Genomic DNA, 16696 nt, shown 5'->3' with positions numbered 1-16696 from the left:
GCTAAATTTCTCAAAACACTTTCATAATAAACAGATGCTATTGTTCTTTGGCCCTCTAGAAAGTCAGTAAGGAAAATGCCTTGGGCATCCCCCCAAACTGTTGCCAGAACCCTTCATCTTGACCAGTCAGATTTTATTTTGACTGTACCACTTCCATCTCTTGGTAGCCATTGCTTTGATTGTGCTTTGTCTTCAGGATTGTACTGGTAAAGCCATGTTTCATCTCCTGTTGTAATTCTTCAAAGAAATGTTTATTTTGATCCAAATTGCTAAAAATGTCCATTGAGATATCTGCTCTTGTCTGCAGCTGATCCGGGTGCAACAGTTTTGGTACACATTGAGTGCAAAGTTTTTTCACCTTAAATTTTTCAGTCAGAATTGTGTAGGTGGAATCAACTGAGATGTCTACATGTCAGCTACTGTTTCTGTTGTTAATCACTGATCTCATCAATTAGGGCACAAACAAGGTAATTTTTTTTCTCCTAAATTGATGCAGATGGTCAGCTGCTATGAGCTTCATCTTCAACCTCGTTCTGTCCCTTCTTCAAATGAGTTAGCCATTTGTAAACTACTGATTTGTTTGGGAGACTGTCCCCATAAACTTTTTGAAAAGCATCAGTGATTTTACCATGCTTCCACCCAAGCTTCACTATAAATTTGATGCTTGTTCTTGCTTCAATTTTAGCAGAATTCATGTTGCTCTGACAGGTGCTCTTTTCAAACTGATGTCCTGTATTTCTTAATGCCTTGAATGAGATCCTCTTTGGGCATGTTATAGCAAGTTAGTAAGAGTTTATTTTGGTGCAATAAAAATGAAATCCATGCATGGATTTTTCATAATATGCGTTTTCCATGAACTTTTTGAAGGCTCTTCAAAAATTAGTAAGCACATTAGAATTAAATAGCAGAAAGTTATACTGATCTTTTGAAAAAACAATGTAATACTAAAAAATTTATTTACATTCCCATAGTTAGATGTGAAAATATTTAATATATATCTAAATTATTTTATTTATAAGATTTTAAGTATCTCTGTAAGCTAAAAATAAGGAAAAATGAATAATATTTTCTGTTGAAATTATCAAAATATATATATACATTTTTTCTAAAAGCATTTTCTATACAGATTTCTGGAATTGGGAAAAAAACCTAAATATATAAACCTAGGCCTTTTACATTTTTCCTAACTGGCTAAACCCAAATAAATGTATGTCGCTTAAGTTGCAAAAGTTATGTAATAACTTCATTTTGCTGTTTATTTCTATGGCTGACATATTGTGGTTAAAGCCAAAACCTGGATAATGTGAAAAACAAACAAAAAAAACACTAAAATGTGAAATAATACTGATCAAAAAGCAAACTGTGAAGAACTGAAACCTCAAGAAAATGTTTTGTAAAAATATTTCTTAGAAGCTTGAACACTAAAAGACTCATTTCCTAAGAATGTCATAGATATTAGACAATGCACACAATCACATTATCCTTTTTAGAAATTTTATAATAAATTATTAAGGTCCCCACAAGCATGGCTTCACTTGCCATCTAGAAGCTAGTTTTCTCTATGTCTATCTCTGTCCTAAATTTCTCTCCAGAGCCACAAAGCCAACTATTTAATGGTCATTTCCTTCTGTATGTACCATAGACATGTCAAACTCAACCAATCCAACACTGTAGTAAGAACCTCTACAAATCTGTCTAAGCTCCCCATATCCAGCTGAAATCTGAGAATCAACTTTTTTTTCCTTTAAAAAATTTAAAAAAAATTTTTTAAATTATACTTTAAGTTTTAGGGTACATGTGCACAACGTTCAGGTTTGTTACATATGTATACATGTGCCATGTTGGTGTGCTGCACCCATTAACTCATCATTTAACATTAGGTATATCTCCTAATGCTATCCCCCCAACCCCACGCCATAACAGGCCCCGGTGTGTGATGTTCCCCTTCCTGTGTCCATGTGTTCTCATTGTTCAGTTCCCATCTATGAGTGAGAACATGCAGTGTTTGGTTTTTTGTCCTTGCGATAGTTTGCTGAGAATGATGGTTTCCAGCTTCCTCCATGTCCCTACAAAGGACATGAACTCGTCCTGTTTTATGGCTGTGTAGTATTCCATGGTGTATATGTGCCACACTTTCTTAATCCAGTCTATCATTGTTGGACATTTGGCTTGGTTCCAAGTCTTTGCTATTGTGAATAGTGCCGCAATAAACATATGTGTGCATGTGTCTTTATAGCAGCATGATTTATAATCCTTTGGGTATATCCCCAGTAATGGGATGGCTGGGTCAAATGGTATTTCTAGTTCTAGATCCCTGAGGGATCACCACACTGACTTCCACAATGGTTGAACTAGGTTACAGTCCCACCAACAGTGTAAATGTGTTCCTATTTCTACACATCCTCTCCAGCACCTGTTGTTTCCTGACTTTTTAATGATCACTATTCTAACTGGTGTGAGATGGTATCTCACTGTGGTTTTGATTTGCATTTCTCTGATGGCCAGTGATGATGAGCACTTTTTCATGTGTTTTTTGGCTGCATAAATGTCTTCTTTTGAGAAGTGTCTGTTCATATCCTTCGCCCACTTATTGATGGGGTTGTTTGTTTTTTTCCTGTAAATTTGTTGGAGTTCTTTGTAGATTCTGGATATTAGCCCTTTGTCAGATGAGCAGATTGCAAAATTTTTCTCCCATTCTGTAGGTTGCCTGTTCACTCTGATGATAGTTTCTTTTGCTGTGCAGAAGCTCTTTAGTTTAATTAGATCCCATTTGTTGATTTTGGCTTTTGTTGCCATTGCTTTTGGTGTTTTAGACACGAAGTCCTTGCCCATGCCTATGTCCCGAATGGTACTGCCTAGGTTTTCTTCTAGGGTTTTTATGGTTTTAGGTCTAACATTTAAGTCTTTCATCAATCTTGAATTAATTTTTGTATAAGGTGTAAGGAAAGGATCCAGTTTCAGCTTTCTACATATGGCTAGCCAGTTTTCCCAGCACCATTTATTAAATAGGGAATCCTTTCCCCATTTCTTGTTTTTGTCAGGTTTGTCAAAGATCAGATAGTTGTAGATATGCGGCATTATTTCTGAGGGCTCTGTTCTCTTCCATTGGTCTATATCTCTGTTTTGGTACCAGTACCATGCTGTTTTGGTTACTGTAGCCTTGTAGTACAGTTTGAAGTCAGGTAGCATGATGCCTCCAGCTTTGTTCTTTTGGCTTAGGATTGACTTGGCGATGCGGGCTCTTTTTTGGTTCCATATGAACTTTCAAGTAGTTTTTTCCAATTCTGTGAAGAAAGTCATTGGTAGCTTGATGGGGATGGCATTGAATCTATAAATTACCTTGGGCAGTATGGCCATTTTCACGATATTGATTCTTCCTACCCATGGGCATGGAATGTTCTTCCATTTGTTTGTATCCTCTTTTATTTCATTGAGCAGTGCTTTGCAGTTCTCCTTGAAGAGGTCCTTCACATCCCTTATAAGTTGGATTCCTAGGTATTTTATTCTCTTTGAAGGAAATGTGAATGGGAGTTCACTCATGATTTGGCTCTCTGTCTGTTATTGGTGTATAAGAATGCTTGTGCTTTTCATCTTTTATTTCTCTTTCTCCCAAATTCCTCATATAATCAGTCATTAAAATTCTATTGATCCTGCCACCATCTCTCAAATCCATCTACTTTTCTTTAATTTCATCTGGTTTAGCTCAAGCCACCATCATTTCACAAGTGGATGACCACAACAATCTCTAGCCTAGCTTCAACAATCTCTAGCCTAGCCTAGTAGTGAGCTGCAGGATTGACCATTTACATGTTTTAATTCTGTAGTGAGAATAACCTGTCAGGAATGCAAATACGATCATGTTGCCAAGTTACTCACTCCCTGCTCAGAAGCCTCCAGTTTTCTCATTGTCCTCAGAATTAAGTTCAAACTCCTGTATTTATTTATTTATTTATTTATTTATTTATTTATTTATTTATTTATTTTTTTTGAAATGGAGTCCTGCTCTGTTGCCTGCATAGGAGTGTGGTGGCACAGTCTTGGCTCACTGCAACATCTGCTTCCCAGGTTCAAGTGATTTTCCTGCCTCAGTCTCCCAAGTAGGTGGGGTTACAGGTGCATGCCACCACGCCTGGCTAATTTTTGTATTTTCAGTAGAGATGGGGTTTCACCATGTTGGCTTGGCTGGTCTTGAACTCCTGACATTAGGTGATTTGCCCACCCCGGCCTCCCAAAGTGCTGGGATTACAGGCATAAGCCACTGCGCCTGGCCCTCAAACTCCTTAATATGACATTCAAGGCCCTTTATAAAGTTCAGACTCCTCAATATGACATTCAAGGCCCTTTATGATTTAGCACTGTCTACTGAACTGTATCTTTCACCATTGCCCTACGAAATACCTTGACTCCAAACACATCCCTTTTCCCCCTGAGAAGATACACAGAACAGTCTTTGTGTTCCAGTTGTAGGGAGCAACTTGAAGTAACCTAATTGTGCCATATTTTTCTTGCCTATGGGTTATTGCATTTGTCCAGATAGTGATCTTTGTGCTCTGCCTTCACTTCCCATACCACTTTCTACTGCATACTCCCTACTTGTCTTCACTACTGAAATGAGATATCATTTCCTCTGGAAAGTTGGCCCTATTTTTCCCAAGGACTAGGTAATGTCTTCTAACATCAACTTGTGCATGCTTCCTATTATTGCACTGAGGAGCTGTATTGTAATTACTAGTTAGATTATCAAATTCTTGAGGCCAAGAACTATGTCTTCTTGTTCATTAAATCTTAGTGTAATAAATGAATAACAAAACCACAACGTTTATCTTCAGGCTGATTACCTACAACCTTGTAGTCATATATTAAAATACAAACGTACTTCCAAAGGCATTTCTTAGTAACATAAATATGAAATTACCCACACAGAAGAATGAATACAACAGTTGGAAGGAAAACCTTATAGGGATTTTAGGCTTTGATAATTTATCTTTCATTAGTTTAAAAAGTAAGAAAATGGTTAACATAAAAATGAGGATAGTGGTTAACTTTAAGGAAGGGAATGAAGTTGTGACGAAGAAATTGACTTTTAGTGGCTGCCAGCGTTTCATTTCTTGTCTGCTTTGATAGTTACACAAGTGTGTTCCTTATAGTTATTATTTAAACTAACCATACATATTTCGCACTTTTCTGTAGACATATCTGGAGTGACCATACAATTTGTTGTTCAAACTTTTGAGAGTGAAGAAAGATATTATCAGTAATTGCAGTGGAAAACAGGTCTAAATTGGAACTATACAGAAAAATACTGAACACCTGATCACCCTAGTTATAGCTCACAATGAAAGAAATATGAAAACAAAATAGGAGAGTTACCAGAGTTTCCACCTATTGATGGTTGGCATAACTAACCATCTTAAATATCTGAGATGGTCCTAAATACTCCATATATGGACAGGATTACATATATGTGTGTATATATATTTACATGTATATGTATGTGTGTATGTGTGTATGTGTGTGTGTGTATATATATATATGTATATATATACACATGCATTAGATTACACTGTCCCCATTAAGCTCTGTGCTGGAAGTGGAGATGGAAGAATGATAAGTATGCCATGATCCTGGCATTTAATAAGTTAGAGGTATTAACACATAAAGACTTCAGAAGCAGTAGTGTGTGAGGAGTATTACCTCCTCTGATCCTGTTGGACTGTCCTGAAACCAAGGTTGATGGGCCATTATAAATCCATACTATCTGACCTCAGTGAGCTTCTCCCTGCTGTCTTCTCAGTCACCAAATCTTCCTGTATACTGTTGGGATCCTATTTGTCTCATTCTTTCCATTCCCACCACTGTTTAGGTTTTCTTACAATAGACTTTAGTCTCAATTTTTCTAGTCCAGCAGTCCCCAACCTTTTTGACATCAGGGACCAGTTTTGTGGAAGGCAGTTTTCCACAGACAGAGTGGGGAGGATGATTTTGGGATGATTCAAGTGCATTACCTTTATTGTGCACTTTATTTCTATTGTAATATATAATGACATAATTATACAACTAACCATAATTTAGAATCAGTGGGAGCTCTGAGCTTGTTTTCCTGCAACTAGGTGGTCCTATCTGGGGGTGATGAGAGACAGTGACAGATCATCAGGCATTAGATTCTCATAAGGCGTGCACAACCTAGATCCCTCACATGTGCAGTTCACAATAGGGTTCATGCTTTTATAAGAATCTAATACTGCAGCTGATCTGATAGGAGGTGGAGCTCAGGTGGTAATGCAAGCAATGGGGAGCAGTTGTAAATACAGACGAAGCTTTGGCTTGCTTGCCTGCTGCTCACCTCCTGTTCAGCCCAGTTCCTAACAGGCCACGGACTGGTACCAATCTGTGACCCGGGGGTTGGGGAACCTTGTTCTAGTCTTTCCCTTTACTCTGTTGCCAGATTAATCTTTTTGAAGCCTTGCTCTGATAGAGCCACTCCACTGCTAAAAAAAAAAAAAAAGTCATTTACTGAAATGATTTTGCCTACAAAGTAAATGGAACTCTTTAGCCAACATCTTCTCTAAAACTATCTTTCTAGCTTTCCCTCTCACTATCTATTTCCAGGGACCTTATGCTCCAGGCAAATCTGGATTACACATTAATAATCTGAAAGCCCTAGACAAAACTCAGTCATGCAACTCAGTCTGGGATAAGGCAGGCAATGCAGCCCAGATTACACAACGCCTAAAAGCAAGGAGTAGTTCAGTAATCCACATATGTGAGATGATAAAGACTATACTACTCCTCAGGGTGGTAGCAGAGTGAATGGAAAGAAAGGGATAGAATGAATCATCATAAAAGAAAAATGAGCAAAATTTTGTGAGTCACAGGATTTGAGGGAAAGTGCCAGCCAGGCCCACCCATGACTAAAGGGAGCCAAGAACCAACAGTTGTTTCTACTGCTTACAGAGAATAGTACTATAGCTGAGTCTTTTCCTCCACAGTCTATGGAGATAATATCTGTTAATGGCCTGTCAGCAGTAGGAAAGAGAAACTTCATGTTTCCATGTGCTTCAAGTACTTAGATATCTTCAGCTTGACTAAGGTCAAGCTGAAATTACAGATTTTAGCTTTAGAATTTTAAACCAAACATTCTAAAAAGTGAGACCCAACTGAAAAATGTCTACAATATCCACAAGGGGGTCTTTTATAGGCTCAACTAAACCATCAAACTCATGAGACTATTCTGGGCCACACTTGATATCCATTGACTAAAAAAGATATAGAAAAGGAATCAACCTTGCCAGCAGGGCAGCACCAGACACTACTTTTTGGTGAGAGCCTTGCAGCAGTCCTTGTGGCAACCCCCAGAACCTCCAAGGATTTACTATCTTTGGAATATGGTGTGTTAACTTAGGAGTGAGGGAATCAGGCTCACCTTGAGCAGATGCAGGAGTTATCCTGGCTTAAAAATCTTATACCCCACAGAAGCCAGTATCTTTGCAATAACTCCATAGGTATGGCTTTCAGGATCCCATCCCATAAGAGACATGCTCAATTCTAAGAGTCACTACTCTTAGGGAAGATCAAAGCTATGGTATACCATGTTCCGATTACTACTAATCCTGATGGAGTTTACCAGTTAGGGGTCATTTTCTACCACAGGCAATATTGTCTAGCGACCATCCACTTAAGAGTGAATGCTATGATGTGCTGTCCACAATCCCTTCAGTTATAAGTCATTCACTTCCTTAGCTGTGGGAGTGCTGGCCTTAGCTGAGGCACTCTCTAGAAATTGCCCTTAGCCAAAAAGCAACCTTGCTTAAGGTTACAGTCCTACCCCTGGTCGCTTGCCTATGGCAGAACATCTTTGAAAAGTCATCTCAGATCCAGAGACTACCATGGGGTTAGCTGAGGGCTTTGTTGTGACTACATTGCAGTTCAACTCCTGTCCAGTTCTTTTTTTTTTTTTTACTCCCCTACAAGTGCTGATCCCAAGAGGACTCCTCAACAATCTTCCCGCATGTAAACTTCCATTTCGAAATTTATTATCTGGGAAACTCAACCTAATACACCACTGTATCAGGCTTCCAGGGGAAGAGCCAGAAAGTCAACTGAAGGTCAGAATCTCATGCAGAAATGGAACTAGTTATTTACTACAATGTCTTACAAGAAATATATGTAAAGTATTTATAACTATTTACATGTATTATCATGCCTATGTTTAAAACAACTGCAAAATATTGGTGTCTCAGGATTACCTGCCGGCTCTACCATCAGCCATGGTAGCTTAATTTGAATCCTATACCATTTCATTGGTTCTTCTCTACTCTATTTGTTTAATGTCAAGTCGCTTTTCCTTCCTTCTAGAATATAACCAACTTGAAAATAGATTATCTTTTTAATTCAAACTATAAACACAAGGCATGCTACAGGCATTCAAAAATAATTAACAATGCTAGTGTTACTGGCAATGATACTGTGGACAAAATATTTTGGAGTACGTTTCAAAAATGAAAACAAATGAGTATTTAAACTTCATTTCAGGAATCCAGCTTCTGATAATCTGGAATGTGGCAAAAGATTGGTGGTCAAAGATATTCATCACTGTCTCATTTACAAAAGCAAAACTTTGGATAAAGCGTAAGTATGCAATAATGAAAATATAAATAATAGTTTATCTGTTGAATGAAATACTATGTAGCTATTCTATGAGTTTGTAATACATGCAGCTTATCTGATATGTAGTGTAATTTTTATCATATAAAAAAAGCTTGAAAAAGACTTTTCAAAAGAATAAATCAAACAAAACACTAAAAGCAGTTGAGCTGTCTATTGATGGTTGGAATATGAGTAGTTTTCTATTTTTAGTTTCTTCACACTTTTCTGAATGGCCAGAATTTCTACAAAGTACATGCTTTTTATACTAAACAAGTAAACAACAGGAAAATCAGAAATACCACTTAGTAATTACTGATGTCTTCTTAGGATGAATTAGCATCTGAGCAGGGTTTTTACACCTTCAAATTTTTTTAAAAATAATTTTAACTTTTATTTGAGATTCAGAGGGTACATGTGCAAGTTTGACACATGAGTATATTGTATAGTGCTGAGGTTTGAAATATGAATGATCCCGTCATCCAGGTAGTGAGTATAGTATTCAACAGTTAGTATTTTAACCCTTGCCCCCTACTTCTCTCCCGCCTTTAGTAGTCCCTAATGTCTTTGTTGCCATCTTCACGTCCATGAGTAAACAATGTTTAGCTCCCATTTGACACAAAAACATGTGTACACCAAATATATTGTCTGAACCCACTGAGCATTTCCAACCAGCAAATGAGAAAGGTTGTTTCAAATAGGTTTAAGGGTAAGAAGAAGAAAGAGTAATAAGTGATAGTTGAAAGTTTGCTACTAACTGAAGAAACGGGAAAACCAGAAAAATTAGAAGAGCACATGTAGCACCTAGTGTGAGACCATAAGTACTGTTATGAGCAACTTAAGGGCAGTGCCATATTCAAAGCACAATAACTGACAAGCACGACAGTGACACTGGGTCATTTCAAGAAGGCTAATGATGTTATAAGAACTCGATTTCTGAAAGACTAGTGACACACAATTAAATGGTTTTATTCAAAATATTACTTTACAAAACAAAATATAAGGGAGATAAGCCTTAGTTATAAAAAACTCAACTTTCATATGTGTTACTCCCCAAGGCTTTCACAAAATTAAGGCTTTTTACTATTTACAGAGTTTAAGAAAGCTAAATTCCCATCATTTTTGGATTTAACAAATTCTGCCAAATATTTGCAGCCTTCTACAAATGTTAAACATAGAAATTAATAAACTTAGAGTAGTTTTAAATATATATGTATATATATTTCTGGAATATTACATTACTAATAATACATACTAAAATCCCAATTTTATAAATGTGGTGATGCTATTCCAAGGCAAATTTGTGTCATTCCAACCCACAGTCCACATTGTGTCTACAATCATTATATATTTATATATTGTGACTACAATCCAGAGTGTATATTATCAGCAGTGTATTTTGAGACTAAACAGATTCAATAGGAAAGGCTTTTTAATATGCTTCAGTTACAGAAATGCAAACATACTAAATCTATTCCACAGGTTTCCCCATGAATTTCACATTAGAGTGCATTTTGTATTGAGCAACTTGATTTAAACTCGATGATTTTAGAATATGCTAATGTACAAAGTGCATGAAAAGAACTAAATCCATTAATTAGTATTTGCTGGTGGCAGAGTGCATAGGATATTTACACCAGAATTCTGCTACATTCAGAATACAGGTGGAATTTCCTAATGTACTCTTGCCATCATTAATCCTTAAATGCCAAACAGAAGTGATGCAGTAACCAAAGCCTTATCAACTATGCCAGATTCTACTACCTAGGCATTGCAAGGTCTGCATTTATGATGGACTACCTGAGCTGATAGTACATGGAATTATCTAAACAACATTTGCATATTTGTGTAATTATTTTCTAAGGTTAATTAGCTCCTGTAATGCATTTTGCCCTTTGAGACTGCTTACAGTGACAGGTTCACATATTTTCTGAACCATTGCCAAATTTGACAGATTTTTCTTCAGCTAACCTGTTGCTACAAAGTTATAAAAAGTGAGTATTCCTATAATATACACTTTAAACTTATAATTGATTTTAGAAAAAGTAAACTGAAAATTTAATGGATGTAAAGGTTTTTTAAATGTCCAATTTTAAAGTCAAAAATTCAAGGTTTTTTACTTCATATAAATCTTTCTGTGATTATACTGGTAAGCATATCTATTAACAAAATATCTTTTAATAATCAAATCTAACCTTTGTGACTTCAGCACATACCTATGTCACTAATTTCAGTTATATCCACGTCATATATGTATATAAGTATATATGTGTACATACACACACACACACACACACTTCACACTCTACCAGCTGCCCTTAGTAGTGCCACTGATTTGCTATTTACATTGGTGATATCAACTGGAGAAATCACACTAATATAAAATCTACACCTGTTTTATGATAAAATTTACAAAGTGAAATTCTTTCTTCTAAAAAGTTAAGGCTTTCCACTGGGAAAAGTATGGCTCAATAAAATCCAAATGGAAGGTAGATAGTCTAGTCTGCTGGATGGAGGATGCAAAAATGTAAGTTACCATCTTGTACTCAATCAATCCACAAGGATAAGACGAAAGGAAAAAAATTTTTTTTTTTTTTTTGATGGAGTCTTGCTCTGTCGCCCAGGCTGGAGTGCAGTGGCGCAATCTCCGCTCACTGTAAACTCCGCCTCCCAGGCTGGAGTGCAGTGGCGCAATCTCCACTCACTGCAAACTCCGCCTCCCAGCTTCACGTCATTCTCCTGCTTCAGCCTCCCGAGTAGCTGGGACCACAGGCGCCCGCCACCACGCCCAGCTAATTTTTGTGTTTTTAGTAGAGAAGGGGTTTCACCGTGTTAGCCAGGATGGTCTCGATCTCCTGACCTCGTGATCCGCCCGCCTCAGCCTCCCAAAGTGCTAGGATTACAGGTGTGAGCCACCGCGCCTGGCTGAAAGAAAATTCTTATTTTCAGCAATTGGCCAGTGGAGTATCCTTCCAGAAGAAATGGAACACAGATATGGCTCTAATCCAGAAAGATACAAACAAGGAAATTTTATGCTTCAGCTTTAAAGCTTTAAATTTTTGGATGATTGTTATTTAACTCTTTTGTATATTAACTGAGTATAAATTGTGCATTAATATAGAACAAAACACTTATAAGAACAGTTATATGTAAAGCATATTTTACATTGTCACATGAGATGTAATTTTATTTTATCCAATTCAATAATTTAGATTAAAATGTTTTCTTCATTTTGGCATATTTTAAATGTATGTTCTTTTACAAATTGTACGCATTTGTATTTAATGATGATTAAAGTACTAGGTGTATACTGGATGCATAAAAGTAACAGTATAACATGCATATACTAAAAACATATTCAAAATTGAAGGACATTATTCAGTCCCAAAATATTAAATTGAACCATATAAGTTACCAGTATTAGAAATTTTGGACCTTGAAAAATAGCAATTTCACAAGATTCAACTTTAAACATAATGAAAATAGACCAAAAAAAAGTCTATAAGCTGGAGATACCTTGAGACTATCAATTTGTTTCTACCTTTTAGGTGTCAAGATATTACTGGCAGCACTCAATCTTTTTTTAAGTTTTATTTTAGGTTTAGAGACACATGCAAAGGATTGTTACATAGGTAAACTGTGTGTTGTGGGGTTTGGCGTACAGATTATTTAGTCACCTAGGCAGTAAGTATAGTACCCAATAGGTATGTTTAAAAATCCTCTCCCTCCTCCCACTCCACCCTCAAGTAGGCCCTTTTTGTGTCCGCGTGTTCTCATTGTTTAGCTCTCACTTATAGGTGAGAACATATGGTATTTGGTTTTCTGTTCCTGCATTAGTTTGCTCCGGATAATGATCTCCAGCTCCATCCATGTTGCTGCAAAGGACATGATCTCATTCTTTTTCAATGGCTGTGTAGTATTCCATGGTGTATATGTGCCAAATTTTCTTTCTGCAGTCTACCACTGATGAGCATTTAGATTGATTCCACATCTTTGCTACTGCAACGAATAGTGCTGCAATGAACAAACAAATACATGTGTCTTTATAGTAGAATGATTTATATATCCAATATATCCAAAGGAATATAATACATTCCACCATAAAAATAAATACCACTAGATTGCTGGGTCGAATGGCAATTCTAAGTTTTTTTGAGAAATCACCACACTGCTTTCCAGAAAGGCTGAACTAATTTGCATTCCCACCAACAGTGTATAAGTGTTCCCTTTTCTCCCCAATCTCACCAGCATGTTTTATTTTTTGACTTTTTAATAAAGGCCATTCTGGCTGCTGTGAGATGGCATCTCAGGGTGGTTTTGACTTTCATTTCTCTAATGATTACTGATGCTGTGCATTTTTTCATATGCTTGTTGGCCACATGTATGGCTTCTTTTGAAAAGTTCATGTACTCTGCCCACATTTTAATGGGGATGTTTGTTTTTTGCTTATAAATTTGTTTAAGTTCCTTACAGATTTTGGATATTAAACCTTTGTCAGATGCATAGTAAGAAAATATTTTTCCTATTCTATAGACTGTCTGTTTGCTCTGTTGATAGTTTCTTTTGCTGTGCAGAGATCTTTAGTTTGATTAGGTCCCACTTGTCAATTTTTGTTTTTGTTGCGATTGCTTTTGGTGTCTTTGTCTTGAAATATTTGCCAGGTCCTATGTCCAGGATGGTATATCCTAGATTTTCCTGCAGGGTTTTTAAAGTTTTATATTTAAGTCTTTAATCCATCTTAAATTGATCTGTGTATATGATGTCTGTCCAATTTCAATCTTCTGCATATGGCTAGCTAGTTATCCCAGCACCATTTATTGAATAGGTAGTCCTTTCCCCATTGCTTGTTTCTGTAGGCTTTGTAGAAGATAAGACAGTTGTAGGTGTATGGCATTATTTCTGGGCTCTCTATTCTATTCCATTGGTATATGTATCTGTTTTTGTATCAATACCATGCTGTTTTGGTTACTATAGCCTTGCAGTAGAGTTTGAAGTGGTAATGTGATACCTCCACCTTTGTTCTCTTTGCTTAGGAGTGCCTTGGCTATTCAGGCCCTGTTTTGGTTCCATGTGAATTTTTAAAAATAGTTTTTTTCTGTGACAGTGCAACACTCTGTCTCAAAAAAAAAAGTTTTTTCTAATTCCGTGAAGAATGTCATTGGTCGTTCGATAGGAATAGCATTGAATTTGTAAATTGCTTTGGGCAGTATAGCCATTTTAATGACATTGATTCTTCTTATCCATGAGTAAGCAATGTTTTTCCATCTGTTTGAGTCATCTTTGATTTCTTTGAGCAGTGTATTGTAATTCTCATTGTGGAGACCTTTTACTTCCCTGGTTAGTCGTATTCTTAGATATTTTATTCTTTTTTTGTGGCAATTGTGAATAGGACTCTGTTCCTGATTTGGCTCTCAGCTTGACTGTTGTTTGGTGTATAGGAATGTTACTTGTGTTTGTACACTGATTTTATATTCTGAAACTTTGCAGAAATTGTTTATCAGATCAAGGAGCTTTTGGGCAGAAACTATGGGGTGGTATAGAATCATGTCATCTGCACACAGGGATAGTTTGACTTCTTCTCTTCCTATTTAGGTGCCTTTTATTTCCTTCTCTTGCCTGATTACTGTGGCCAGGACTTCCAATACTACGTAGAATAGGAGTGGTGAGAGAGAGCATCCCTGTCATGTTCCGGTATTCAAGGGGAATGCTTCCAGTTTTGCCCACTCAGTATTATGTTGGCTGTGGGCTTGTCATAGATGGCTCCAATTATTTTGAAGTTATGTTCCTTCAATGCCTAGTTTATTGAGGGTTTTTAACATTAAAATGTTGAATTTTATTGAAAGCCTTTTCTGCATCTATTAAGGTAAGCATGTGGTTTTGTCTTTAGTTTCATGAGATTAATCACATCCATTGATTTGCATATGTTGAACCAATCTTATGTTCTAGGGATGATGCCTACTTGATTGTGGTGGATTAGCTTTTTGATGTGCTGCTGGATTTGGTTTGCTAGTTGCGGATTTTTGCATGTATGTTCATTAAGGATATTGGCTTGAATTTTTCTTTTTATTGTGTCTCTGCTAGGTTTTGGTATCAGGATGATGCTGGCCTTATAGAATGGGTTAGGGTAAAGTCCTTCCTCATCAATTTTTTTGGAACAGTTTAAGTAGGAATGGTAGAAGCTCTTCTTTATACACCTGTTAGAATTTGGCTGTAGATCATTCTGGTCCTGGGCTTTTTTTTCGGTTGATAGGCATTTTACTACTGATTCAATTTTGGAACTCATTATTGGTCTGTTCGGGGATTCAATTTCTTCCTAGTTCAGTCTTGGGAGGTTGTTGTATATGTCCAGGAATTTATCCATTTCTTCCAGGTTTGCTAGTTTGTGTGCATACAGGTGTTCGTAATAGTCTCTGATAGTGTTTTGTATTTTTGTGGGGTTGGGGGTAATGTCCCCTCTGTTATTTCTGATTATATTTATTTGGATCTTCTCTCTTATTTTCATTATCCGGCTAACTAGCAGTCTATGTTATTAATTTTTTCACAAAACCAATTCTACGATTCATTGATCATTTGTATGGTTTTTCATGTCTCAATTTCCTCCAGTTCAGTTCTGATTTTGGTTATTTCTTGTCTTCTTTGAGGTTGATTTGCTCCTGCTTCTCTAGTTCCTCGAGGTTAGGTTAATTTGATATCTTTTTAACTTTTTGGTGTGGATATTTAGTGCTGTAAAGTTCCCTCCTAACACCGCCTTAGCGGTGTCCCAGAAATTCAGGTATGTTGTATCTTTGTTCTCACTAGTTTCAAAGAATTTCTTGATTTCTGATAGCACTCAATCTTGAAGACAGATTCAAGGCTACATTACTGGTCAATATGGCTACATTAATAAAATTATAAATGGTTATGCACAGAAGACATCTGTATTGAATATAGCTGACAAATGATAAGTATTCAGAACCATATTAAAATATTTGAATTTAGCAGATATTTCACATTTATCATGTCCAAAAGTAAACTCTGAATTGGATTCCCAACACCACAATATCTATCCTTTCTCAACTTGTTAAGTGGTATCTCCACCCACCTGTTTTTTTCAAGCCAAAAATCTGGAAGTCACCCTTGACATCTTCCTCTTCTTCTATCACCCATATGTATCCAATTTAACTTATTCTTTGAAATATTTCTAGAATTCACAAACTTATCTCTACTTCTATTCTTACTACCCTAAGGCAACACTATCACCATCTCCTGTCTTGGACACTAGACACTTGAACTGGCTACGCTTTCTCTAATTTGGTCTTTACATTAGGTTTTATGATGCAGATACTCTGAATATAGCAATTTACAGAGATTAATTAATTAATTAATTTGCTCAAGGTCATAAAACCAGTGTGATTGCAAGCCAATCTGTGTGGTTCTAGTGTTCGAACTTCTATGCTATACTATCCTTTTAAATCGTATGTATTAAAGACTAAATAAGTAATTATGGCCCATTATTTACAGACAGGGTGACAAATACTTTGTGATTGGGCCATATTGCCACAAAATGGGTGTGACCTAAAATAGGAGGCATATAGAACGGTAGGATTCTTAGATTCCAAAACTGGGCTCCACTGTGCTCCTGGGAATGTCCATCAAAGTAAACATTGATGATCCTACTCACTTTAATAAAATTTAGGCCTTTTCTTTTAGTGCAATCTATAATGCAAGCATAATAATGTTAACTGAAAATGCCTCTGCAGGACATACTGTGACATGCACTGATCTTAAAACAGTCGACTCTCCTTATCTGTGGGTTCTGCATTAGCGGATTCAACCAACCAATGATCAAAAATATTTTTAACAATATTTTAGAAAAAGAAAGAATGGTAGCATATATACCCAACATGTCCAGACTTTATTTTCTTGTTATTGTTCCTTAAATAATACAGTATTAACAACTATTTACATAGCATTTACAATATATTAGGTAGTAAAGTAATCCAAAGATGATTTAAAGTCTATGGGAGGATGTGTATAGGCTACATGCAAATACTATGCCATTTTATATAAGTGA

General features: G+C 36.4%; 1 protein-coding gene across 7 annotated transcripts in view; it reads right to left on the bottom strand.

Annotated features, from left to right (window-relative positions):
- FAM172A (family with sequence similarity 172 member A) overlaps window positions 1-16696 on the bottom strand; it is a 477012-nt gene that overhangs the window by 204289 nt on the left and 256027 nt on the right. The window lies entirely within an intron of this gene.

The sequence above is a fragment of the Hylobates moloch genome, unplaced genomic scaffold, assembly GCF_009828535.3.
Source record: "Hylobates moloch isolate HMO894 unplaced genomic scaffold, HMol_V3 SCAFFOLD_6, whole genome shotgun sequence".
In the NCBI taxonomy this organism is placed as follows: domain Eukaryota; kingdom Metazoa; phylum Chordata; class Mammalia; order Primates; family Hylobatidae; genus Hylobates; species Hylobates moloch.
The sequence above is the reverse complement of the archived record's forward strand: the minus strand, read 5'-3'. Positions and strand labels throughout refer to the sequence as shown.